We start from the raw sequence: 27,279 nt of genomic DNA on the forward strand, positions 1-27,279 counted from the left end.
TAATAAACCTGTAAAAAACATTTGCAACTTATATCCCAAAGATACAGACTGTAAACAAATGCCTCACAGAATAGGAAGAGACCTCTAACATATAGTTAACTAAAAACTACAAGTGAAGAAAAGAATACACCCAATGAAAATGGGCAAAAGGTCTCAACAGGTCATTAGCAGAGAAACAAAACAAAACAAAACAAAAAAACTACAAATGGTCTTCTGAGTATCAGGAATGGTGTTTCATCTCTCATGGAAGAGAAATAGAAATTAAAATATCATGGTGCCATGTTTAATCCCTCAGATTGACAAAACTCCAAGCTCGACAGCGCCCTCTGTTGGTGTAACTGTGGGGAAGGGTGTCATCCAACTGGCTTCTGGGGAGACTGGGGTCCTGGGGATAAGGAGCAAGGGACCAGTCCTTTTGTCTAGACTCCTGTCTCAGTGCTTTCCCTTTCCGGGAGTCACTGGGAGGACAACACCCTGAAACAGTGTTCCACTGTTGAGTTACACCTAAAAGAAAACCTATCAAAATAACCCTAATTACTCAGGAGGCTGAGATCTGAGGATCATAGTTTGAAGCCGGCCCAGGCAAGAAAGTCTATGAGATTCTCATCTCCAATTAGTCACCCCAAAGACTGGAGGTGGAGCTCTGGCTCAAGTAGTGGAGCACAGTCCTTGAGCACAAAAACTCAGGGACAGAGCCTAGGCCCCGAGTTCAAGCCCTGCATTCAAGCCTGGCACAGAACATTAATGAATAAATAAACAGGGCAAAAACATAATAGGGAATATGGAGGTCTCACTTGAATACATCTTCTTTTATACATGTCTATAAAGTCACAGATGTTTTTCTGCACCGATCTTGCCTGTTTTACATCAAGACACTAGGAATCTCTCCATTCTGGCTCCTCTCCAAGTGGTGTCTCTTTGGAATTGACCTGCTCCAACGGTGGTTGAGTTTTCCTGTCTTGATCTGCTATCCAACAACCCTGCTGAGTCGTTTGTCGAAGTCTCCTGAATTTCCTCTGCGGATCGCACGTCTCCTGCAAATAAACGCCAGCTGGGGACCAGCCCTTTGTTCCAATCCTCATTCTTTTATACCATTTGTTTTCTTATTTCTGTAGTTCAGAGGGATGGGACCATGCTAAGCAGAAGCAATAGTGGCACTGCCACGTTTTGTCTCGTTCTTTCCTGGAGGGCCATATTGAAAGGTTAAATGTGGCGTTTGGTGCTGCGGCTTGTTGAGAATCCATGCTCTGTGAAAAAGGAAGTCCTTTTCTGGTCTGCATTAGTCAGCTCTTTGCCACTGTGACAAAAATACCAGAGGGGGGAAAAAACACCTTAAAAGGAGGCAAGGTTTGGCTCACAGAGCATATGGTGGAGATTGGTGGAGGACAGTTGCTCACCTCATGGTGGCCAGGAAGTCGGGTGGAGAATGGAAACTAGAGACTCCCCTTTGGGACACGCCTCCAGTGACCTATTTCCTCCAATGAGGGTCCACCTCCTAGTAGATCATCCACTATGAACTCATCATTGGGTTCATCCATTGGTGAAGTTCCTGCCTTCTTGGTCTAGTCGCCTCTCAATGGTTTTCCCTCCCTTTTCATCTTCCTTGTCACTCAACGGGGACAGCCTTCTCACTCAAGGGGGTGGGCCCTGTCACTCAAGGGTTGGGCCCTGCAATCAAGGGGCGGTTCTTATCACTGAAGGGGTGAGCTGTCACTCAAGGAGGCAGGCCCTGTCACTAAAGGGGGGGGGCCATTGGCCTTGTGCCAAAGGAAGGTTTGGATACTCCCCCACCCCCAGGCTTATTCACACCACTGACCAGTTCGTGGTGACCCTGTTGCAGTGCAGAAATGATCAGTAGTGTCACCGTGAGCTGCTCCTGAACCCCACCTGATAGTTTAGCTCGTTGTCAGGGACAGCATTCATCTTCCATCTTCACAGATAAGTTCAAGAATGCAGTGTGGCCATCCCTCGGTTTACTGATGGCCTGAGTGTTCTGTGCTCCGGCCGTAGATCTTGAACTTGGGACCTCATGCTTGCTAGGCAGGAACTCTACCCCTTGGAGCCATGGCCTGGTCCCTTTTGCTTCTAGACTGTTTTTCAGGTAGAGTCTTATACTGACTTTGCTGGGGTTAGCCTCAGACCAGGATCCTGTCTCCTTACTCCTCCTATCTGGGATTACAGGCATGCACTCTCTTCCATGCCCGGCTGTGTCTGGACTTGTGTAGTAAGGCTTGGGAAGCAGGTGCCATCTTGAGTTCAAGGCCCCAGGCTTCCATCTGCTGCGCTGCTTGCTTCTTGCTCCCTCAGAGTGGCCGGCCCACCCAGGACTAAGGTTGCACTGTTTCATGGTGGGATGGAGGGAGGAGCCAGGGGCTGATGGCCTCTTACGAGTCACCTAAGGGAGCCACGCTCACTAATGTTCGTTCTTTATGTATCTTCCTTGGCTGTTTTTGGTAGCTTGTGAGCCATAGTAGAAGAGCCATGGGGGTTTTGGTTTTATATTTTTTAGATGTTTTATTTTTTTAAGATGCTGTCCCCTGACCCTCAGTGTTGCCGGATGGGACGGGGGACGGGGGTGGGGGGTGTCCAGCAGCCTCCTGAGCCACTGGCGCTGCAGCAAGCTGGTGGAAAGACTGCTCATGCCAGGAGCTGCCTTGTATTTTTCCAAACACATTAAGGATCTTGAGCAGCCAGGGCTGTTTAATGGGCTTGAAAGCATTTGATTAGTCCAAAGGGCTCTGAGCGCTGCGGGGGGGGGGGGGGGGGGGGAGGGGAGATGAACGTCGGAACGGCCTTCGCTTCGGATCCTCCCCTCCAGCTCTGTGGCTTCTGAATTTCCCAAGGTGCCAGCCAGGCGGTGGATGACCCGCTCATCTCCCCAGGAGTGCTGGAGGTAAGCTGAGCTCCTCCAAGCAGGGACTACAGGAGGATACTCTGTGGCCAATCCTGGGTCCTCACCACCTGTCCAGACCTGGTGCATTGTGGGACCTCAGCCTCCCTCCCTCCCACCTCTTTTGTCCTCCCGGGGGGGCCCTGTCTTGGCCTCCTTGGCTGCTTTGTTACCCAGCTGTCTCCTGTCCTTGGCCATTCTGCCCTGCCCCAATCCTGTTCTTTGGCATCGAGTGGTCTTCCTGGCTCTGGCTATGCTGGTCATGCCAGGAGCACATTGTGCCATTTTCCCTTGGGCCTTTGTTCTGTTTCACAGTTAGCAGCACAAGGTCAAGTGTGTGGTGCGCTTAGTGTCGTCTGATTCATTCCTCAGAGGACCCTGCTCTCCACCGTGGACCTGGGCCGCAGGATGCAGTCAGTCCTGCAAGCAAGCAAGCGTGCCAGCAGGTGTCAGGATAGCGTGGCTGGGGGGGGTGCCGTGGGGGGCTCTCTGCCGATGAGGCCCTAGCTGCCTGTGGGATCATCCTGGGTCCTCACTGGGTAAGGGCTATGCCCACTCCCAGGCCTTCTGGAGTCCTTCTGTGGGCATGCCGAGGCCACTTGCCCTGTGTGAGCCTCTCAGCCTGGCAAGGGGGCGGGGGAGGGCAGGGGGAGAGGGGGAGGGGGAGCAGGGAAATGCCCCTGGGCTCCTTGGACCCTGTAGGTTTGACCTAGTTCTTCGATTTGAAACAAATTCACCTAGCTGAGTTTTTCAGATGCCTAACTTCGAAACTGGATGGACAGAGGGTTGTTAAGGAATGACGTTTCTAGTTCTCATTAGCTCTTTACCTTATTTATGTATGTATGTATGCTTATTTATTTATTTTTGGTCAGGTGTGGGGCTTGAACTCGGGGCCTGGGTGCTGTCCCTCAGCTCTTTTTTTGTTCCAGGTTCAGCGTTCTACCACGTTGATTCACAGCTCCCCTTCCAGGTTTTTGAGTGGCTCATTGGAGATAAAAGTCTCCCAGGGAGTTTCTGTCTAGGCTGGCTTCTAACAGTGATCCACAGATCTCAGCCTCCTCAGTAGCTAGGATTACAGGTGTGAGCCACCAGCACCCAGATATTTATTTATTTATTTATTTATTTATTTATTTATTTATTTATTTATCTAGCACTGACTGTGAGGCTTGAACTCAGGGCATTGGCACTGTCTCTGAGCTCAGGGCCTGTGCTCTACCAGTTTGAGCCCCAGCTCCACTTCCAGTTTTCTGGTGGTTAATTGCAGATAAGAGTCTCACAGACTTTACTGCATGGGCTGGCTTTGAACTGCAATCCTCAGATCTCAGCCTCCTAAGTAGCTAAGATTACAGGCGTGAGCCACCAGTGCCCAGCTATTTCCAACTTTTTGATGATTAATTGGAGAGAAAAGTCTCATGGGCTTTCTTTACCAGGCTGGCTTTGAACCACAACCCTCAGATCTCCACCTCTTGATTAGCTAGGATTACAGGCATGAGCCGCAATGCTTTTTGTTTTGTTTTTTAAGGAAAAAAATAGGCAAAGTAAGCCAACACAATCAAAGCCAGCTGATCACCCAGCAGTACTTATTTATGTTGCTAATTAAAAGAAAATTTCTCTGTGAGAGCTGCCTTGAGCTTTACTGTGAGCAGAGAGTAAGACAGGGTCAAAAGTTGCCTGTCAGAGCAAGGAAATTGCTACAGCAATTGTGCTTTTGCCTCAGTCACTTAGTGGATCCACTGTTGACTATTTAGGCTTGTTCTGTTTGGGGAAGTAAAAGAGATTTGATTGAGTTTAATTTAATTTCTGCTTGATTTTGTGGAAGAGTTTGAAGAGCGGGAGGCCTCGGGCTAGTCAAGAATGAAGAATTTTGTGCTTTAGTTTAAACCGTGTAGAAAATGACACGAGGTGTGGGAGGATTTAATGTAGGGAAACAGCTTTATTTATTTCTGTTGCTCTTTGGGCTGATGTCATCATGTTCTCTCCTTGGGTTCTTTTATCCCTGCAGATACTTCATGTAAGGAATTAAAAAAAAAACCCATTTCACAGGGACATAAACTTTTTCTTACATGATTGAAAAAAAAAAAAAAGAGCCTAGATCAGTGGATTTCAGGCAAGGTTTAATCTAGTCTCTTAACTTTGTTATCTTTGGGTCTGTCTTTTAGTGTATCAACCTCATCTGAAAATCTGGCTCAAATACAGGTCTGGGTGAAAATATTCTGACAGGATATATTCCTGCTTTTGTTTCTTTTTGATTTTTCCTTTTTGTTGATTTTATTTTTTAAACATTTATTCATTGTACTTATCGAGGTGATGTACAGAGGGGTGATGGTGATGTAAGTCGGGTGAAGAGTACATTTGTTTTGGGACAGTGTGGTCCCTTCCCTTGCTCACCTAGTTTTCCCCTCCTCTCCCTACCCATTCGTTGTGATTTCGTGGATGTGCACATGCACGTGCGTGTGCACACACACGCATCATCGTGAACATGAGCCACCTGAGTCTGGAGTATTTAGCAGTTGGAATTGCTTTAGGACAAAAGATGTGAATGTTAACATTTACTAGAGGTAACCAACTTGCTGTGGAGAGCAACCATCAGTAGGTGTGAGTCTCCACTTTGTCTTTTTCCTTGACAACACTTAGTATTGTCAGATCGTTTTTAGTATTTGGTCAGTTTGATGCACGTGCATCAAATGCCTTAACGTGCATTTCCCTGCCTTCCAGTGAGGCTAGAGACATCTTTTCCTCCATTTGTTTTCATGTGCTGGCATCCACTTCCTTTATATATTTGCTATGCTGTGGTGATTGCTTATCTCTTCCCACCCCCCTCCTCCCCGCCCAGAGTTTCTTGATGCCTAGTCTGATCCTTTGACTTGTGTATTTTATATGAATATCATGTCCCAAGCCAGGTGATGGTAGCTTACTCCTGTAATCTAGCTACTCAGGAGGGTGAGATCTGAGGATCGAGTTTCAAAGCCAGCCCGGGCCTGAAAGTCCATGAGATTCTTATCACCCATGAACCACCAGAAAACCGTAAGTGGCGCCATGGCTCAGAGTGGTAGAGTGCTATCTTTGAGCGCAAAAGGCTCAGGAACAGTGCCCAGGCCCTGAGTTCAAGCCCCAGGACTGACAAAAAAATAATCATCCCGCTTTGTCCTCCTAATATAGTATAGGGCTAAGAGCATGGGCCTTGAGGATGGCCACGCCAGGATTAAGCGGAGCCTCACACTTCCTGTATAGCTTGGGCATAGTTTGAATCTCCATTCTGCATCTGTGAAGTGGGAGGGGGTGGCCGTCTCTGGCTGTTCACCGTGGGGCTGGAGGACCTGAGAGGTGTGTGAAACAACATGTCTGCTCCTTTTCCACTGCTCTAATGCAGCACCTCGGACAGGGACGTTTGTAAACAACAGTTGATTTGACTCACAGTCCTGGAGGCTGGGAAATGTTACATCAGGGTACTGGCATCTGGCCAGGGCCTTCTAGATGCATCTAAATGTGATAGAGAAAAAGGGAGAAGGGGAGAAAAGAGGAGGGGAGAGAGGGAGGAAGGAAGGGAGTGAAGAAACAAGTGCCCGCTGAGCGCTGGTGGCTCACACCTGTCATCCTAGCTACTCAGGAGGCTGAGATCGAAGGGTCACAGTTCAAAGCCAGCCCTGAGAAGGAAAGTCTGTGAGACTCTTAGCTCCAATGAACCACCAGAAAACCAAAAGTTGCGTGGTGGCTCAAAGTGGTAGAATACTAGCCTTGAGCTCAGGGATAGTACCCAGGCCCTGAGTTCAAGCCCCAGGACCAACCAAAAAAAAAAAAAAAAAAAAAAAAAGAAGAGGGGACAGGGAGGAGGGAGGGGGAAAGGTAAGGTAGGAGAAGGGATGAGAAGGAGATAGAGGAAATGGGGCTGAGCTCATCCTCTTATGCGAGTACTCGCATGATTACTAACTAGCCCAGTCTTTCGGTGGCAGCATTAATCCATTCCTGAGGGCAGAGCCCTCCTCACCTAAATACCTCTGCTGCGCTGTGGATTAGATTTCCCACTGTGGGGGGACACGTTGCAGAGTGACAGAGCGGTAGTGTCACCTGGCAGTGTGACATGGATATGCAGTGGCTGCAGGCATTGTCACCTTGTCCAGATTGAGCTCTGTGTCCTTGTTTGATGAGACTGGCAGGCTCTGCTTCTCCCTGGCTCTAATCAGCCTCCAGGGAGGGAGGCCCAGCCTCCAGTCCCTGAGCTGCCTGAACAAAGAAGGCGGTAAGCCCAGCCTCCCTCCCCGGAAGGCATCAGAACCCTGGCATCAGAAAACAAAAACAAAAACCCAGAAGCTTCTTTTTGCTTCCGAGAGAATGACAATGAGCCGGATAGCCAAGGCCCAGGCAATGGGGAGGGGGCTATGTTACCCCAAGTCTGGGCCTTCACTCCGACATGGCTGACAGAGCCTGCCTGCCATGCTTCCTTCCCTTACCTTCTTCCCACAATGACCTCCTACTAGCGTGGCGTGTGGCTTGTGACGTGGGTTGTGTTGGCTCCGAATTCTAGTTTCTAAGACCTCAATGTGGCAGTGTCCTCTGGCAAGGAAGCCAGAGAACAGAATTGGCTTAATATGGAATCATTGGAGCAATATGCCAGAGATAATAGGATAGACCTCCCTGCCAAAATAGGAGCTGGTGTGTCTGTTCCCATAATGCTGTGGGCTTCTGTGGGTCCGATGCATGGAAGATTTTAAGGAGATGTGGAGGGCAGAGTACCATTGACTTCCACCTCACTGTCCCTCACCTAACAGAACACTCGGGACCAGACACTTCCGCCTTGTGGTCACGAGTTGTTTCCTGATGGGACATCTTGAGCATTGACATCTTAGCTTCATCCTAGATTCACTTCCCAGAGCGAAGATGGCTCTGTTACCATGGGACCCATAAGGTTTTGTGCGCTGGGATTTGAACTCAAGGCCTCAAGCTTCATGCTTAGCTTTTCCCTCCTCATGGCTGGTGCCCCACTACTAAAGACACACCTCCATATTTCCTGGCTCACTGGAGTCTCTGGGATTTTGTGTGCTCGGGCTGGCTTTGAGCTACCATCTTCCCATCTCAGCCTCCTGAGGAGCTGGGATGACAGGTGTAAGCCACCGACCCCCCTTCTGGGGACACAGTATCTTCTGAGACCACTGTAGTGTGTATGGTGGAAGAGGTTATATGGCGCTGCATTTGCACTCAGAGTTTTTACACGAAAGCAGACGTGCCACAAATGAGATTAAGAAGTTCCGAACCTTGGCTGAATGGCACGTTTCTGAGCTGTTGGTTTGGTTGTAGAGCAAATTTCTGAGTTTTGACACAGATTAAAAAAAATCCCCTGCCAGGCACCAGTGGCTCACGCCTGTCATCCTAGCTACTCAGGAGGCTGAGATCTGAGGATCACGGTTCAAATCCAGCCTAGGCAGGAAAGTCTGGGAAACTCTTATCTCCAATGAACCACCAGAAAACCAGAAGTGGTGCTGTGGCTCTAGTGGTAGAGCGTTGACCTTGAGCTGAAGAGCTGAGGGACAGTGCCCAGGTCCAGAGTTCAAGCCCCACGACCAACAAAAAACAAAGTCTGAATTGCCTCAGCTGCATAGATCCCCAGAGAAGAAACAACCTCTATTCAGAGAGAGGATCATCACAAAGACTCTCTGACTTCCAATCTTGAGCAGGAAGAGAGGACTCACGGCAGGATTCCTGGTGGACTTTGAATGATAACTTGCCAAGAACTGAGCTTTTGAACCATTTGAATGATAGCAATTTTTAATTCCTCCTCCTCCTCCTCCTCCTCCTCCTCCTCCTCCTCCTCCTCCTCCTCCTCCTGCTCCTTCCCCTCCTCCTCCTCCTCCTCCTTCTCCCCTCTTCCTCCTCCTCCTCCTCCTTCTCCTTCCCTCCTCCTCCTCCTCCTCCTTCTCCTCCTTCTCCTCCCCTCCTCCTCCTCCTCCTCTTCCTCCTCCTCCTCCTCCTTCTCCTCCCCTCTCCTCCTCCTCCTCCTTCCCCTCCTCCTCCTCCTCCTTCTCTTTCCTTCCTCCTCCTCCTCCTCCTCCTTCTCCTCCTTCTCCTCCCCTCCTCCTCCTCCTCCTCCTCTTCCTCCTCCTTCTTCTTCTCCTCCTCCTCCTCCCCTCCTCCTCCTCCTCCTCTTCCTCCTCCTCCTCCTCCTCCTCCTCCTCCTCCTCCCCTCCTCCTCCTCCTCCTCCTCCTCCTCCTCCTCCTCCTCCTCCTCCTCCTCCTTCTCCTCCTCCTCCTCTTCCTCCTTCCTCTTCTTCTTCGTCTTTGTTTTGGTCTGTTGTAGGGCTTGAACGCAGGACCTGGCTGTTGTCCCTGAGCCTTTTCACTCAAGCTAGTATTCTACCATATGAGCCACAGCTCCACTTCTGGCTTTTTTTTATGGTTAATTGGAGATAAGAGTCTCATGAACTATTCTGTCCAGGCTGGCTTCACATCCTGATCCTCAGATCTCAGCCGTTTGTGTAGCTAGGATGACAGGCATGAATCATTGGCACTTAACTCGTTTTTAAGTATTTTTATAAGCCTGATTAGAAACACCTGAAAAAAAACACAACCCCCCCCCAAAAAAAAACCCCAGCAGTTGTGAGTGACATTGATCTAGATGCATTGTGCTCATAAACTGACATGTTGAATTGAAACCCCTTTGTACAACCACTTAAAGATGGTAATAATAATAAAAAGAAAGCAACAGTTGTTTTGGAAACTCTGAGATCACTGAAGACTCACTTTAAATCCATTTGGTTCTTGAAACATTGGCACAAATGAGAGTCTCGGGGTTTGAGCTTTTTATTCTGAAGACATTGCTTCCTTGCTCAGAAGGGAAAAAAATAATACACGCTCGTATTTATAAATAGAGTTGTTAGCATTTGAGTATTTTACTTTGCAGCTAGTTTAGGGACTTAGTTATTCAAATCTTCAAAATCTTGTAAAAAAAACAAGAAAAAAAAGCACCATTGGCAGGGCACTGGTGGCTCACGTCTAGAATCCTAGCAACTCAGGAGGCTGAGATCTGAAGATCATGGTTCAAAGCCAGCCTGAGCAGGAAAGTCTGTAAGACTCTTATCTCCAATGAACCACAAAAAGCCAGAAATGGATCTGTGGCTCAAGTGGTAGAGCACTAGCCTAGGGCACAAAAGCTCAGGGACAGTGCCCAGGACCTAAGTTCAAGCCCTAGGACCTACAAAAATAAAAATTAAAAACCCCACAAAACATTGGTTCCCTACTGAAGCCGGAGTGTCCCCAGGTTTTGTCTCCATCCTCTCCCCAAGCCCCTATCCCTCTGTCTCTGAGGACCTGGGGACTGTCTTCTGGCCTGGCTCTTTTTTCCCTACTGTAACAAGTGCTTGGAGTAGCTCCTGGGGGCCCTCCAGTTACACCCCTTCTTCCTCAATAAGCAATATATCTCCTGGACCCATTCCATCCTGCATGAGCTGGAGTTCCAGCCACACTTAGGTAGACATTGGACCATCTTGCTCAATCCCTTGGGGGTGGAGTGATTGAGCTGCAATGGCAGGTTCTAAGATGCCTTCTTGTGCCAGAGTTTACTGGCTTGATCATCATTTGCCTGCTTTCTTCAGTGAGGCAGCCCTGAGTTGGTGAGCCCTGTGCCTGCCTGGGCTGGCTACAGCCACAGACTGGTGCCGGGAGGAACCATAGTGGAGTTGGCTACTGTACTCAGGGGACTCTTCCTGTTGATGCACCGTGACCTCCCCTTATGCCTCTGGCCTGGTTGCTCTGTCTAGACTCCTTCTGAGCCCGTTCTAGGGACCCTGCTCGGTATGGCTGGTGTCTTTCTAACATGTATTTCAAGGATTAATAATACACCTTGTCACATTCCACTTGTTCTATGTCCCCGGAACATCTGATCGTCCTGAGCCTGTGTGTCCAGCCCCTCAAGAAGCACTGTTGATCATCTATCCCCAAGTGAGCCCCAGCTTATGATCAGCAGGAGAGGAAATGAGATGAGAGGTCTGGATTCCACTGCTCCTGGAGGAAATGGGAATTCTGGGTTCCACACGGGTCCCTGTTCCCCACTTTCTCCAGATCTGGGAGTATAACATGTGTCTTAACTTTGCTAAGAAAATGCTGTCAAAGATGCATTCTGACCCAGATCTCCCTCTCTCGGGCCTGTCTGTGCTCAGGGTCTGGGGGATAATGGCATGAACTGCTCCATCTGGAGACCATTGGGGTTCTTGTAGCCCTGGGTCTTTCCTTAACTCCTTGGGCCCTGAGGGTTGTTTTGTTTTGTTTTCAGTGCTGATCCTTGAGCTTGAACTTTGGGCCTGGGAGCTGCCCCTGAGCTTCTTTTCCTCAAGGCAAGTGCTCTACCACTTGAGCCACAGCACCACTTCCAGCTTTTCCTGAATAGTTTAGTGGAGATAAGAGTCTCATGGACTTGCCTGCCCAGGCTGGCTTTGAACCACGATCCTCAGGGCTCAGCCTCCCGAGTTAGCTAGGATGACAGACGTGAGCCACTGGGTCCTGGCTAGAGAAACATGTTTGATCATTGTAGGAATGATGAGACCACACCAGCCACAAACAGAGGCCCCGGTAATTCAGAGGAGCCATACTGCACTGGCTGTGTTCTTTCTTGCCACTGGGATACAGCCAAAATGTACCTGACTGTGGGTGACTCAGAGCTAGTTGGAGATACGGCAGCTGCCTCCCTCTCCGTCCCCCCCCCCCCTCCTCCTGTCTCCTGACCTTGAGAGGAATGGATTTCAGGTGTCCAGAGGCACAGGTCATTCAAAGAATACCCTCTGACCTTAGCCAGTGCAGGCCAGGGGTCCTACTGCTTAGGAAAGACAATGATTCTTTCTCTCCAGGGGAACTCCTAAGTAAGCGGTGTTGGATCTGAGTGGCAGGTGACCTTGTTTTGAGTTAAAAGGTGGCTGGGAAAGGAGAGAGCAACATGAAAAGAATGCAAATGAGCCGCAGTGGACAGAAGCTCTGGAGTCCTCCGCTCCCCACCATCCACGGGGAGATGGTTATGTGATGTCTATAAATAGACACTTAAAACCCAAGCCTAAATTAAGTGCAGAGGGGGGCCGTTGTCTCCACAGGGAGAGTGCACCAGGTACTGGCAGGGTTCCCCTGTGGTCTGGTGGGGCTGGACCTTTGTCGGGGAGCACGTGGGGGCTGCTCAGATGCAAATGATCGAAGCTGTGCCCTTTCAGGAGCCCTGGAGGTGGGGAACAGGAAAGGAGACTTGTGCAGGGTGGGAAGATCATCCACAGACAGTTCGGGGCGGGGGGTGGGAGGCTCCCCTGAAGAGTCTCCGGCCAGGAGTCATTGGGGAGGTGCTAGATCCAGGGCAGATCATAAAAGCTGCCACAGGCCCCTCAGAGATTCATGGAGATGGTGCCAGGTGGGCATGGGCGCCTGGTAAACCAAGCAGCAGGGAAGTTCCCAGTGGGTTTGTGGGAAGAACTCTGCCATGCTGGTGGGTGGGGTTTCTCCCCATCTCCCACCGCCCCTTCTGAGTCACAGCTGCACAGAGCCGGGACTGATGATGCGTGGAAGAGGCTGGGGTGGGGGTGGGGAGGCTGCCGAGGCCGTCTTTCTCACTGTGTCTGTCCGTTTGCTGTTACTGTCACACAATCCCTGAAGCTGAGTGCTTACAAAGAAAAGAGGTTTGGCTGAATCGGAGGGAGGAAGGGTGAACAGAGGCCGTTACTGCTATTCAGTGGACGCTATGTATGTGGAGAAGGAACTGTGTTCCTTGTGCACAAGGACAGGAGTGGGAAACAGGAGGACGAGCGAAGGAAAGGAAGGACGTCCAAAACAAGGACAGGTCCTCATTGCCCGGGTTATGAGCTGGTAGCCCCTCTGAACAAGACCCTGACAATAACGATCGTCTAATTATATAATAGGTATTTTAAATAAAAGAGGTTTATTGTGTCTCATGGTTCTGGAGGGCCCAGGGCAAGGGTTGGCATCTTTTCACAGCTGTGGCTGGTATTAGCAGCTGATGCTTCCTCCTCCTCCTCCTCCTCCTCCTTCTCTTCCTCCTCCTCCTCCTCCTCCTCTTCCTCCTCCACCTCCTCCTCCTCTTCCTCCTCCTCCTCCTCCTCTTCCTCCTCCTCTTCCTCCTCCTCCTCCACCTCCTCCTCCTCCTCCTCCTCCTCCTCCACCTCCTCCTCCTCTTCCTCCTCCTCCTCCACCTCCTCCTCCTCTTCCTCCTCCTCCTCCACCTCCTCCTCCTCTTCCTCCTCCTCCTCCTCTTCCTTCTCCTCTTCCTCCTCCTCCTCCTCCTCCTCCTCCTCCTCCTCCTCCTCCCCTTTTCTTCCTCCTTTTTCTCCTCCTCCTCCTCTTTCTCTTTCTCCTCCTTCTCCTCTTCCTCTTCCTCTTTTTTTTTTTTTTCCAGTGCTAGTATCAGAGTTTGAACTCAGAGCCAGGGCACTGTCTCTGAGCTTCTTTTTGCTTAGGACCTAGTGCTCTACCACTTGAGCCATACCTCCATTCCACTCCTCCATTTTTTTGGGGGGGGGGGAAGGATGATTTATCAGAGGTAAGAGCCCGACCTGGGCTGACCTTGAATCACGATCCTCAGATCTCAGCCTCCCGAGTAGCTAGGATGACAGGCGTGAACCATGGGTTTCCCGCTGGCAGAATCCTCGGGTGATGAAGAGCATCACGTCGCAAGAATCAAAGTGGAGGCGTGCGGAACGTGTGCGTGCAGGCTCTCCCACTCCTTACCTGGTTGTCAGTGGACCATCTTGGGGACTCTTGCCCTGGCTCATCGGGATGATCTCCCTGGGGGACCCCTCCCTTCCTCACCTTCCCCCTCCCATAAATACCATCCGGGTTTTAGGTTTCCATCCTCACCATGGGATTTAAGCTCCCCTGGGAGTTTTGAAGGGGACAGACCCCATTCACCGACTATTTTCCTGGGGGTCCAGGAACATGTGAGAAAGCGAGGCCTTTCCCCCCCACATTATTCTCACTACCAGGGAGACTTTCTTCCCACTGGAGGCCCCACAGTAGGGGAGGGGCAGCTGGGCGGGGGTGGGGCCGGTGGGGGAGCTTGGGAATGAAGAAGACGGTGTAGCTACTGATTGCATTTCACTTTCCCATACACCTTTGAAGTAATGCTTGTTTTCCAGGTGTGTGTGTGTGTGTGTGTGTGTGTGTGTGTGTGTGTGTGTGTGTGTGTGTGTGTGTATGTGTGTGTGTGTGTATGTGTGTGTGTGTGTGTGTGTGTGTTTTGCACTGCAAAATTGAGGCCAAAGCTGTGAAAGGCTCTGTGGATGATGTATGCACAGGAAGCAAGCAGCTCACAGTGCCTGCTCTTAGGAAGTGGGTATATTATTTAAACTATAGTTCACTCACTCTGAGGAGTCTGCCTGCCTTCCATTCTGTCTTCCTTCCTCCACACCTTTCTTTCTTTTCTCTCTCTCTTTCTTTCTTTCCTCTCTCTTCTTCCTTCCCTTCCTTCCCTTTCTTCCCTCCCTCCCTCCTTCTTCCTTCCTTCCTTCTCCCTCTCTTTCTCTCTTTCTCTCTTTTCTCTTTCTTTCTCTCTTTTCTCTTTCTTTCTCTCTTTCTCTCTTTCTTTCTTCTTTCTTTCTTTCCTTCTCTCTTTCTTTCTTTCTTTCTTCTTTCTTTCTTTCTTTCTTTCTTTCTTTCTTTCTTTCTTTCTTTCTTTCTTTCTTTCTTTCTTTTCTTTCTTTCTTTCTTTCTTTTTCTTTCTTCTTTCGTCCTGGGGCTTGAACTCAGGGCCTAGGCACCGTCCCTGAGCTTCTTTTGCTCAGGGCTATAGCACTCTGCCACTTGGGCTGCAGTACCGCTTCTGTTTTTTTCTGTATAGCTTACTGCTGATAAGAATCTCAGAGACATTTCTACCTGGGCTGGCTTCAAACCACGATCCTCAGATCTCAGCCTCCTGAGTAGCTAGGATTACAGGTGTGAGCCACCAGTACCAGGCTAGGAGACCTCCTTTCAAAAAAGCTGGGGGACTGTCAGGTTCCCCTCAGAATAGAGGAAGGTAGCTTGCAGACCTGTGTCTCTTTTTAACAGGTGATTTGGTCCACATGGAAACGTCCTTAGTGTTCTGAGAGCTAGCCAGGTTCTTTCCCTGTGCATCTGCACCAGATGTGTCTGTCCTCATCCAGTAGGGAAGTACTACTTCTAAAGCTGGGCTCCGTGGCTCACGTCTCAGAAGGCTGAGATCTGAGGATCGTGGTTCAAAGCTAGCGGGGGCAGGAGCATGTATGAACTCTTAATTACTAAATAAAAAGCTGGAAGTGGCGCTGTGGTTCAAGTGGTAGAGCGCTAGCCTTGAGCTGAAGAGCTGAGGGACAGCGCCCAGGCCCAGAGTTCAGGCCCCAGGACCAACAAAAAACAAAAGAAAAACAAAAACAAAAGAAAGCTCTAGTTAAGGATCATGAAAATACTTTTCTTTTTTAAGATGAAAAGAAACGAGACCGTCCTTCCGTAGCTTTTGTGGTCTTCGGCCCCACGAGAGGAAGAAGAGGAATCCAGAGGTGATAGCTGCAGCCAGCAAATGCCCCGCCCCGTAGCCTTGCGTTAGCCCAGTCCAGTTCCCTGGTTCTCTGATGGCTCATCATGAATTCCTGAGCCACTGAAGGTCTGGCCTTGGATCCTTGGGATCTATTGTGGCTTCTTCTTCATCTCTTCTTTGCAAAGCTTTCTCTATTCGAGGCAAGTGTGAGAAGACCTCCTGGCCTCTTTCCCGTTCTCTTTCACTTACCCAGGAGGGAGGGTGGGAGAGACTCAGGAACAGAAGAACCGAGAGGATTTTCTTTTCTCTCCCCTTTAACTGGTCCTCGCTCCATTCCAACCCCAACATGGCAGGTCAGCCTCCCTCTGCAAGGGTCACCAAACACCAGTTCTGCAAACCACTGGGGTGTGGCTTTGTGATGGGAAAATACATATTCATGAGAGCTTTGAGGAGCTTCATTAATATGCGGGTAGTCTCTCTTTTCCTGAATGATCCGTAAGCCATGGCTTTATTTGCCCAACACATTGTTCTTAAGGCAATAATTGTGTGAGGAAATGGCTAGAGACACTTTAAAAAATTATTTGTTTAGGGTAATTTCTAATCCTCTGATCAGAATGTTAATTTGTTCACTTTCACAGGTGATTCAAAGCCTCTCACTCATTTCCATTTTTATATATGAAAGAGCTCTATGTCGGCACCTGTATCATCGCTAAAAGCTAAATAATGCCCTCTCTTTCCTTTCTGCTTTATTTCCAGAAAGACTTGATCACCGGGAGGCCTTTGGGGACAGTACCAAATCCCTTGTTTTCGGTAAGAACTACGGAATGGCCTTGCATGAAGTGAGATTTTGTGTCTACCATGTGGGAAGTGGGATTGTTTCACCAGAAGACCGCAGATGGAATTGGCCAGTCGCCAGGGCTTTTTTCTTTTCTTCTTTGTTTCCTGAGAAATGGTTGTGGATAAGACTGTGTGTGTCTGAACTCAGGGAATTAGAACTGGAAGTTTGACTGACTGCCAAGAAGTAGACAAACGGCCCAGGGTCACTCCTGGGCCGGTATTTTTCCTGGGGCCAGCATCCTTTTCCACCTGTCCCTTCGCCGGCCTTTGTACTGGAGGACCATTGTCCTTGCCAGCTCAGTCATTTATTCGTGGGCTCCCAACTTTAGGAGTACATTGAACGTAGCTATCAGGAGCAGGTGCCGCTTGGACTGTTCACTAACACAGTTAATGGCTACAGGTGAAGTAGATGCAGTCCGAGACTCTGAAACTTTGTGAGCACTGACACAAAAACCTAGGTGCATTTCTGACACCGAATCCATCTTCAAATCTCTGAAATCTGAAACACTTTTGAAGCTCAGACAAGTCACTGGGAATTACCAGGAAACAGCAGAAGAAGTCTCAGTTGTCAGTTTTAGTATCATCTATCTATCTATCTATCTATCTATCTATCTATCTATCTATCTATCTATCTATCTATCTATCTATCTATCTACCTATCTATCTACCTATCTATCTATTTATTGGTCAGTCCTGGGCTTGAACTCTGGGCTTGGGCACTGTTCCTGGGATCCTTTTTTGCTCAAGGCTAGTTACTCTACCACTTAAGCCAGAGCACTACTTCCAGCTCTGTGTGTGTGTGTGTGTGTGTGTGTGTGTGTGTGTGTGTGTTTGTGTGTGTGTGTGTGTGTGTGTGAGATTAGCTGGAGATAGGAGTCTCACAGGCTTTTCTGCCCAGGCTGGTTTCGAACTGTGATCCTCAGATCTCAGCCTCCTGAGTAGCTAGAATTACAGGCATAAGCCACCAGCACCTGGCTCATTTATTAGTTTTTTAAGCTATTTCTGAACTTTGGTGTTCTCCATAGAAGTCTTTCCTTTCCATTTGATGGTTCTCTTTAGAGTTATACCTGTCATCAACTTTAACTTAATTGGCTGCATTAGCCACTTGCAGCTCCCAAAATGAGAGAGCATTTGGGGGACCCTTTAGAGGGGTGGATTTTGTTTGCAAGTAGCAGAACACATGGTATCTTGAGGGAGATGCTATGTACAGTGCAGAAGTTTCACAGACTTCAGTGAAATGCTGAGCTACTGGGAGCCCAGGTCAAGCAGCCAGCTAAACCCATCCACAGTCTTAAGAGCTGTCCCCTGTTCAGTCGGGTCCTTGATGTTTTGCTTCATGAATTTAGGGTGTCACTCAGTTATATTCAGCTGGAGCTGTGAGGTGATTCCCTAGATACCCTGAAGGGTTAAAGGGTTTGATTTTTGTTTTTTTCTGAGCTCAGAGAAGACCTGCTGGATTTTTTTTTCTGTGTCCTGAAATACTAATAGCAGATCAAATGAGCTGCAGTAGCCCAGGAGCTGTGCCCGCCTCTTGACCGAACTCCCCATCATTCGAGTGAATAAGCTCATCATGATTCTTTGCAGCTTCCCCGCAGAAAGCCATATTCCTTCTCGGAAAGAAATAGTGGCACTGAAATGGATATTTTTTAAATGTCAATTATGCCAGAATGAATCTCCGTGAGGAGAAGATCTGTCTGCAGAGAGAAGAAAAGGCCATGAGTTTATTTATTTATTTTCTGTAGCAAATGGAACCATTCTGTGTCTTCAAATGCTAATACTCATAGCGTGATTCATCAAATAACTTGATGAATCTGCTTCTACTTAGAAAGAAGAAAGCTTTTGTTTTGTTTTGTTTTCCAGAGGGGCTGGTCAGGGGGCACCTTTTGCTTGCATAATGAAATTCTACAGTTGGTTTCTGGCATGTGAAATATTTGAATAGTGAAATGTATAAATCCAGTGATTGGCCTGTTGGAAGGGTGGGAAGATTAATGAACAACTTGCAGGAAGAGAAGAAAATGTTTCATCATCATACCTTTTGTGTGTGTGTGCGTGCGTGCGTGTGTGTGTGTGTGTGTGTGTGTGTGTGTGTGTGTGTGTGTGTGCCAGTCCTGGGGCTTGAACCCAAGGCCTAGGCACTGTCCCTGAACTTTTGTGCTTAAGGCTAGTGCTCTACCACTTAAACCACCTCTCCACTTCCAGCCTTTTTGGTGATCAATTGGTAATAAGAGATACACAGACTTTTCTGCCCAGGCTGGATTTGAACCACAATCCTTAGAATTATAGATGTGAGCTACCGGCAGCTTCCACCATCATCTTTTTTTTTTTTTTTTAAGTGTGTTAAGAAACTAGCACCAGAAGCTTCTATGCGTAGGTTGCACCTAACATAATTAGTGTGATTAAATGAAAAGCAGTTAGCTGTTTCTGTATGTAATTTTTTATTAATGGGACTCAGGCCCAGTTAATTATATTCAGTTCTAATTAATAACATCAGTAGGTAAGGGAGCATTCCCAAACTGTCCCGTGGAGTCTCAAGAGATGTTGGTGAAAATAGTATACCATACTGGTGTGAGAATTGCTGTTGGTACTGCCCCCTATTGGTCAATCCTCACCTAATTCTACTGAGCTCATGTTCCAAACTTATTGTGTTCATTTGTGCTCTCTGAGAAGTAGCGGGCATGTCTGCGGAGACATTCGCTTCATCTTCTGGAGTTGCACTGTGGGTCATATTCTATTGTAGCTATGTAGACTGTGAACAGTTTTATTTCCAAATAGTCTATGGCCACAACCTTCTCATCTTTCTTGAGAGAGGACAAAAAAAAATCCCTTCCTGTCTTCCATTCAGTGTGTCTTCAAGAGATGCTGGTAAGGACCTGCCAACTTTTCGGTGTGTTGTCATGGTAAAAGTTGGTACCCAGAAGTATAGTCTCTATCGTGGGCTGCAGGAGGGCCTCTCAAAGCGGTGGCTGTATGTGGTGAGGAGACCCTCACATACAGGAAGACTGTGTTACACGCATATATGCCTCTGAGGAAGGGCTTGGTCTCTGATAGACCTACAGGGAGAAGCCTCTACTTACATTTTGAGCTCCATGTTGGGTGCTATGTATGTGGCCCCCTTATTTGGCTTTTGTTTGTTTGTGTTTATTTTTCATCATTTAAGTGGTTATGATGCTGCATGCTGGTGGCTCAAACCTGTAACCCTTGCAACTCAAGAGGCTGAGATCTGAGGATCACAGTTCAAAGCCAGCCTGGGTAGGAAAGTTCCTGAGGCTCTCATCTCCAATGAACCACCAGGAAATCAGAAATGGAGTTGTGTCTCAAAGTGGTAGAGGGCTAGTCTTGAACATAAAAGCTCAGGGCAGTGCCCAGGCTCTGAGTTCAAGCCCCATATATGACAAAAATAAATAAAGAGTGATTATGTTGGAAAATAGAATGTGCCAGGCAGTTGTTTGTGTGTACGATGTTGAGAGGGAGCCCTGACTTCATGTTGAGAGTCAGCCCCCGCAGGAAAGAGTGGGAGTTTGGTAGCCAGAACAACACAAATTTTCATGTATGTCTGGTTTTTTACCCATACTCAGTGTGGATTGGTCACTTCTGGGTTTTGTAGCCAAGTGCATGAGCTGTTAGGATAAAGCGGAAGTTCTTACTCGTACCAAGAGACAATTAGGCCTCTGTCTGCAACAACATGAGATTCTACTAAGGGAAACGCACAGGATTTGGGGAAATGTTGGGTAGTAGATAAATCATAGCCTCTTCCCCTTCCCTAGAGCCTTTGGGGGAACATCAGATAAGTGGGGTGCAAACGATATAGAAACCACAGAATCATACATGCACCCACAATGCACAGCTCAGGGATGACCCAGTAAAACCAAAGATTTTCTTCCGCTCCGAATGGGTATGCATCCCTGCTTCTCTGAGAGGTTTGGGGTCTTCCCTGGCTGCCTTTTGGGAGAGGTGGCCCCCCCTAGGTGTGGTTTTATTTCTCTACTCCATCTTTTCTTCCTCTCTACCTTGGCTGATGTAGTGACTGCAAGAGAAATCGGCTCCTCCTCACCCAGTGTCACCCCCTAAAATTTCACTCCCACAATCCACGGTGGGCCAAAAACACTGCATAGAAAATTTCGGAAATGAACGATCCTTAAGTTGTACATTGTACCCTATCTGCCCATTAGTCACATAATACCTGACTTGGTGATTAAAGGTGTCAGTATCTCAGTGCAATGGTTATTTTAATTGGCATGTATTTGCACTCATTTATGTGAGCACACAATTATGCAGTCTTTACATGCAATGTATAATGAAGGATGCAGGGTAATTTGCTTTCCCATCTCTTCAACTCCTATAATTTCTATGCATTGGACACCTTCAAACTCTTCTAGTTATTTGGAAATGTACAATTAATTGCTGTAGACTAGAGCTACCCTACTGTGCTACAAAACTCTGGAGCTACCACCCTGCCTCCAGCTCTGCTGTGTTACACCCACGCTCCACCCTCTCTCTTCTCCCGGTGCCCCATGCACTCTCCCATCTAGAGATCTCTGTTCTACTCAACGCTTGTTCTTTAAGCCCTTATTAATTGTGCCAAATAATGACATTTCTCATGCATATATATGTATATATACATATATGCATACATTTCTCATGCATATATATGTGTATCTATATACACATATATATGATGCACTTTGTATGCGTTCACTCCTGTTGCCCTCTCTGTGTGCTTCTGAAGCTTTCGCAAATCACTCATCTTAATTACCAGTGGCTCCAAGGGCAAGGGCAAAGGGTGATTAGCAGTTCAGATCTGCCAGGAGATGTCGTAAAGTGGTTCCTCTGAGGGAAAAGATGGAAGCTCTTGACTTAGGAAGAAAACATACTGTTTGCTGAGGTTGCTAAGGTATTACAATGCAATAAGATGTTCAGAGAGAAGCAGAAAGAGAGGAGGGAGAGGGGGAGAATCAGAGATTGAGAGAGAGAAGGAGAGACAGGGAGAGAAAGACAGATTGAGAGAGGAGGGGAGAAGGGGAGGCAGAAAGACAGTATTCACTTTGCTTTTGTTGTTTATAATGGTTCTGTCATATCATTGCTCTTCTTTTATTTTGCCTAAGTATTAAGCTTTATCTTAAGTCTCTATGTATGTACATAAAACACACATATTGTATATATATATATATATACATATCTATATATACATATATACATATAGTCATGTGCCTCATGATAACATTCCAGTCAGTGACAAGTGGCATGTATGTCTTTATTAAGTGACTGGAGTGACTGACCCAGCCCAGCTGGGTGTGTGTACATGTGATCTGTGATGTTTGCATGATGAGGGAATTATCTAATGACTTTTTCTCAGAACAAATCCCTGTCCTCAGCAATGGGTAATTATAGCTATCTCTATCTGTCTATAATATATATATATATATAAAATTTGCATTATATATTATAACATATAACACTATATTATATAATTTATATAGCACATGTATAATTTGTATATAACACATTGTATGATATCATATCTACTATATATTACTGGATTGTATAATACAGATTGGGGACCATGCGCTTGGGGTGGGGGTTGGGGAGATGACGAAGACGGTCTTCCTGAGGAAGATGTTCCTTGTCATCTCCCTGAGGACCGAGGGAGTCCTCTTCTCTCATTTGTGGAGCTTATCTGAGTGGAAGGTGGATGGAGTCGTGACCCTTTGTGAAGAGAGTAAAGCTGGGCCCTCCTCCTGGGTTTGTTTCTGAGCAGATTCATTGCCATGAGTGCAGCTGGTCATTAAGGAGGGAGCCCGCCCCTCCCCCCTCTCTTCCTTCCTCCCTTTTTTTTCCTTCCTCCCTTTTGTCTTTGCATCCAGAGCCTCCCAGTCCAGTCCTTCCATCTGCCATATTTTGACGTAGTCAGAGGGCTGATGGTTTTAGACACAGGTGCCATCCACTACCTTTGCTTTCCATGTTACCTGGCATCCAGGTATTTTGTTATAGCAACACAAAACAGATTAAGACATCGAGCAAGGGCAAACTTGTTGGAGAAGATGTGTTGGTCTCTGGAGAGCTGGGAGGCCTGGGGTTTGGGCTGTCCAGAGCTGGTCTGGAGAGGCTGGTGTAACAATAGGTCACCACCCACCTGTGGGAGGAGAGCAGGAGTCGGCGCCCGGTGATACAGGTTTGCAGCAGGAGTTCAGATATTGGTAAGAACAAAAAGCATTCAGAAAATGTAGAAGTAGAGACTCAATAACTCCAGGAAGATACAAGGCTGGCCCTGGTAGGTAAAGACAGCCTAATTCTGGTTCTGGAGATGCTTATCTCCAATTAACCACCAAAAAACCAGAAGCAGAACTGTGGCTCAAGAGGTAGAGTGCCAGCCTTGAGCAAAAAAAAGCTAAGGGATAGTACCCAGGCCCTGAGTTCAAGCTTTAGTACCAACACACACACACACACACACACACAATCAATCAATCAATCAATCAATCAATGAATCGGTTGTTTAGCAAGTATGCCTTTGGGAGGTGACTAGGATTAAGACTAGGAATTGATTAGGATTTGGTGATTAGGAATCGTAGTGTAGATGCCTCATGATTGAAAATTGGTAGCTTTCTAAGAAGGTAAGGAAAACAGACCGAGGCCCGCACCTGCACCCTGTTTCTTGCTATAAGATATCCTTGGCATGCTGGGTTTCTGCCTCCAGACACGGGCCCTTGACCTTATACCTCCAGAACTCCTCTTGCAAGGAGCCTAAACCACTCTCTACAAGTCTTAGCGACTGTGCCCACTTCAAAGGAGAAATACTGCAGCGAGTTTGCTTGTTCATCACAGAGCATTCATGAAGGATAGACAGTACAACAGTAATGGGTGCAGTCTTTCCAACATTAACTTGAATTTGTCCACAGGGCCTAGGAGGTTGGTCAGTGTAAATTCTCCTATAGAGCTTACATTCTATTAAAAAAAATATGTATGTTTGGTAGCTTAATGCTGAGTAATTAGTTTTGCTTGGAGCTCAGTATCTGTGTGTGTGGTGTGTGTGTGTGTGTGTGTGTGTGTGTGTGTGTGTGTGCGCGCGCTTGCTGGTATTGGGACTTTAACTCAGGGCTTTTCATTCTTGCTCAGGCTTTATCACTCGTAGCTAGCTCTCTACCACTTAAAACAGACCCCCACATCCAGTTTTGTTTGGTTTTTTTTGCCAGTTAATTGGAGATAAGAGTCTCTGGGATTTGTCTACCTGAGCTGGCTTTAAAAGGAGATTGATTCTCAGATCTCAACCTTCTGAGTAGCTAGGATGATAGATGGATGATAGATGTGAGGATTGGTATCCAGCATCTTTTTTTTTTTTAATTTTAAACTATCTTGTTTGATGGATACAGAATTCTAAACAGATCTAGTTATGGTTTAACTTTTTCTTTTTATCTCATTAACTCTGATTTCTATGAAACTCTCCCAGTTGGAGTAATGAAACCAGTTTCCTGTTGCATTAGCATTTGCTTTCTTGGTATTTTGCTGGTATGTTGCTAAGTGGATCACGGTACGTGGTGCTTTTGGCAGATCATTCTTTTTATTAATAGAAATGTTTCTTTTGTCCCTTTACATATTTTGCTGTTTGCATCTGTTTTGCCTAATTACTGTCACCCTGCCTGCATGCCTACTTTCTTTTTTTTATTAGCATTTGTTTGATTTGTCTTTTTTCAACACCTTTTCAGTAGCTTTCATGTAATTTTGTGTTTAGAAGTAGTGCTACAAGAGAGGAAGCAGGGCATAGTTGTTTTTTCTAAAATAGTCTGAAAAATCCAACTTTATTCAACTGATACGCTGAAGAGATGGTACTTCATTAACCAGGCACTGGAGCTCATTTCTATAGTCCTAGTTACTCAGAAGGCTGAGATTTATAGAATCTCAGTTCAAAGCCAGCCCAGGAAGCAAAGACCCAGAGACTCCATCTTCAGTTAACCAGCAAAATACTGGGCTGGAGACGTGATTCAAGTGGTAGGGTGTCATTTGTGAGCAAGTAGCCTGAGCAAATTCAAGTCCTTGCACCCAAGACCCAGTAAAAGAACACTGTGCTAGATTTCTAGAGTTGCTGGGGACTATAGATAAAAGAGCTGACATTTATTTTCTCTTTGCTCTGGAGGCTTGTTAGTCTGAAGGTTCTAGAAGAAGGTGTCTGCAGGGTAGTTTCTTCTGAGGCCTCTCTCCTTGGCTTGTGGAGGGCCATTTTTTGCTGTCAGATGACCTCTCTGTGTGTCCAAATGTCTATTAGTATAAAGACTTCAGTCAGGTAGAGTGAGTGTCCATGTAATAGACTTTTCATTTTTTATTTTTTGGACTGGTCCTTGGGCATGAACTTAGGTTCTGGGCACTGCCCCTGAGCTTTTTTGCTCAAGGCTAGCACACTACCACTGGAGTCACAGCTCAACTTCTACCTTTTGGGGGGGGGGTGCATTATTCGAGATTTTCCTATCCAGGCTGGCTTTGAACCATGGTTCTCAGATCTCAGCCTCCTAAGTATCTAGGGTTACAGGTTTGTGTCCATCGTGCCCAGCATTAATAGACACATTTGAACCTCATCACCTCTTTTACCTTCAAAGACAGTGACCTTTTGATGCTGAAAGTTAGAACTACATTTGGAAAGGGACACAATTCAGCCCCTGACAGCACCATAACTCAATCTATTCAGTTAAGTGAATTTAATCCCGGTGATAACCGATCAGTTCAGACTATCTTTGACATTTCCTTTTGTGTTGGTGTGTGTGTGTGTGGGGGGGGGGTTATAGGATTTAAACTCAGGGCCTGGGCACTGTCCCTGAACTTTTTTGCTCAAGGCTAGTGCTCTACCACTTTGAGTGACAGCTCCACTTCCAGCTTTCTAGTGGTTCATTGGAGATAAGAGTCTCACAGATTTCCTGACTGGGCTGACTTTGAATCACAGTCCTTATAACTCAGCCTCCTGAGTAGCTAGGATTGCAGGCATGCACCACCAGTGCATGGTTAATTTTATGTGTCAGTTTGTTAGGCTATGATATCCTAGTGTTTAGCCAAATACCAGTTGCTGTAAAAGTGTTTGGGGGATGAGAGTAACGCTTAAATCAGTAGATTTTGAGTAAATCACATTATCCTTCAAAATGGGGGATGAGTCTCATATAATCAGTTGAAGGCCTTGAGAGAAAAGGCCCAATAAAGTCCCCCAAAGAGCAAAGAATTCTGCCTGCCCCCCTCACCCCAGGCTGTGTCCAGACTCAAGACTAGTTTTATCTCCTACTACAGTACCCAGCCCGCTGGCCTGCTCTGTCAATGTCAAACTCACCAGCCTCCACAGCCGCATGAACCAATTCCTTGAAATAATCCTCCCCGCACATCCTGTTGATTCTGTTTCTCCGGAGAACCCTGACTAATACCACAGTTCTTCTCGTCTGGTGATCCATCTGGCGATCTCACCAAGTTCTGAGTTTGCACCACCTGAGATTCAGAGAGGAACCATCTGTCTTAGACCCTCTAGCCCCTCAATACACGGCTGCTGTTTGGCTCCTGCCAAAATCTGCCTTCTGTGGAATGGCCTGCCACACTTTTTTGTTCTCCAGCCCATGGTGCTCCCCGTTCATCCCACTGACTATAAGTTAATTAGGACAGCACATTTTTTGGTACCAGTCCTGGGGCTTGAACTCAGGACCTAGGTGCTATCCCTGAGCTTCTTCTGCTCAAGGCTAGCACTCTACCACTTAAACCTCGGTGTCACTTCCAGCTTTTTCTGAGTAGTTTAGAGATAAGAGTCTCATGGACTTTTCCTGCCTGGGCTGGCTTTGAACTGTGATCCTTAGATCTCAGCCTCCTGAGTAACTAGGATTAAAGGCCTGAGCCCCCAGCACCTGGCCAGGACAAGGTATTTTGTATGGCCCATTCATTGTAAATATATCAGCTGCCATTCCATTGTCTTGTAGCTGTGCCCACATGGATTGAACTAGGATCTTGTTAGGAAAGGTATAGTGGGGGCAAAAATCTCACCAGTGGGTTTGTTTCCTGACCTTATTTCAAAGCAAGGCACATCAGCCGGTGACTTAAAGCCAGGTTATAGGGTCTTGATCAATACCATTGGGCACCAGCCTGGGTCTCAGAGCTTAATTTATTAGCCTTCCCTCAGAGCACCTAATTGTCTGTAATCCAGAATCCACAGACCACATGGCTTGGATGTTAGAGCTGATTTTACAAATATATTCCAGGATCGTCTCCTCCCAAAATCATGTGCAGTCAAAGCCAGAAAATGATACTTGAAAGGCACAAAAGAATATTATCTTTACAACACAGGAAGGCACACTGGAAGACAAAGTTGGTGTCAGCCAACCATGCAATGGAATCTGTATCAGTATCTGAATTTGTCCATTTCAGTTACACCCAGCCCGTATTGTGGCCACTGGGGGGGCGGGAAAAGAGGGGAGGAAAAAAGAAAAAAAAGAAAAAAGCTATTTTCTAGCTCATCTCAACCTGCCGTATCACAAACCCTTTCGAAGAAACCGGCGAATGCTGTTTACCCGTGCGAAAAGGAAAACATGGTTTAGAATGAGGACACGTTGTGTCTTGCTGGTTGGCAGTGAAGCTGTTTCCCATGTCTCATTAGTATGTGCCGGGAGACCAGGGGCCAGCGCTGTGTCAGGGATGGCGTTTCCGATTGATTTATGTGCCGTTACAGAATTAATGGCGTCTGGACACAGGACCTCATTTTCTTGGACATGCGGTAGGTAATAGTGCTTCTCCTGTGCGCTCAGATTGCTTCCCCAGATGGGCTGTGGTGACGGATTCATCCCTAATGTGATTAATCAGAAGCAAAGAGCCTCAATATGTTGGTGCACATGCTCTACAATGCCAACTCATCCCGTCTCCCATTGGATGGATGGTTAACCCTCTCCTGACCCTGCTCCTTCTGGCCTCATTGGAGGAGCTGATCCTCAGGTTAATACACAGCAAAGAACCCTTTAGAGGGGCCTAAGTTGAGGTTTTGTCATGGGGGGCGGGGAGGAGCAGCCGGTGAGAACTTTAGCCTGGAACGGGCTGTTCAAATAAGGGGCTAGTTAGTATCAGTCAGCTGACCTGCAGGTGGAGT

At 47.2% G+C, this 27,279-nt stretch overlaps 1 protein-coding gene across 4 annotated transcripts in view; it reads left to right on the forward strand.

The window, feature by feature from the left end:
* Positions 1-27,279, forward strand: part of Apba2 (amyloid beta precursor protein binding family A member 2) — a 108,387-nt gene that overhangs the window by 37,425 nt on the left and 43,683 nt on the right. For 3 of the 4 annotated variants that reach the window (XM_070043111.1, XM_070043108.1, XM_070043109.1), the window contains exon 3: positions 16,113-16,166. The exons of the other annotated variant lie outside the window; for it this stretch is intronic. The gene's annotated coding sequence lies outside the window, so the exon portion shown is untranslated. The remainder of the gene's footprint in view (positions 1-16,112; positions 16,167-27,279) is intronic. 4 annotated transcript variants of the gene reach the window in all.

Source organism: Dipodomys merriami, unplaced genomic scaffold (assembly GCF_024711535.1).
Source record: "Dipodomys merriami isolate MVZ:Mamm:240054 unplaced genomic scaffold, mDipMer1.0.p SCAF_33, whole genome shotgun sequence".
Classification (NCBI taxonomy): domain Eukaryota; kingdom Metazoa; phylum Chordata; class Mammalia; order Rodentia; family Heteromyidae; genus Dipodomys; species Dipodomys merriami.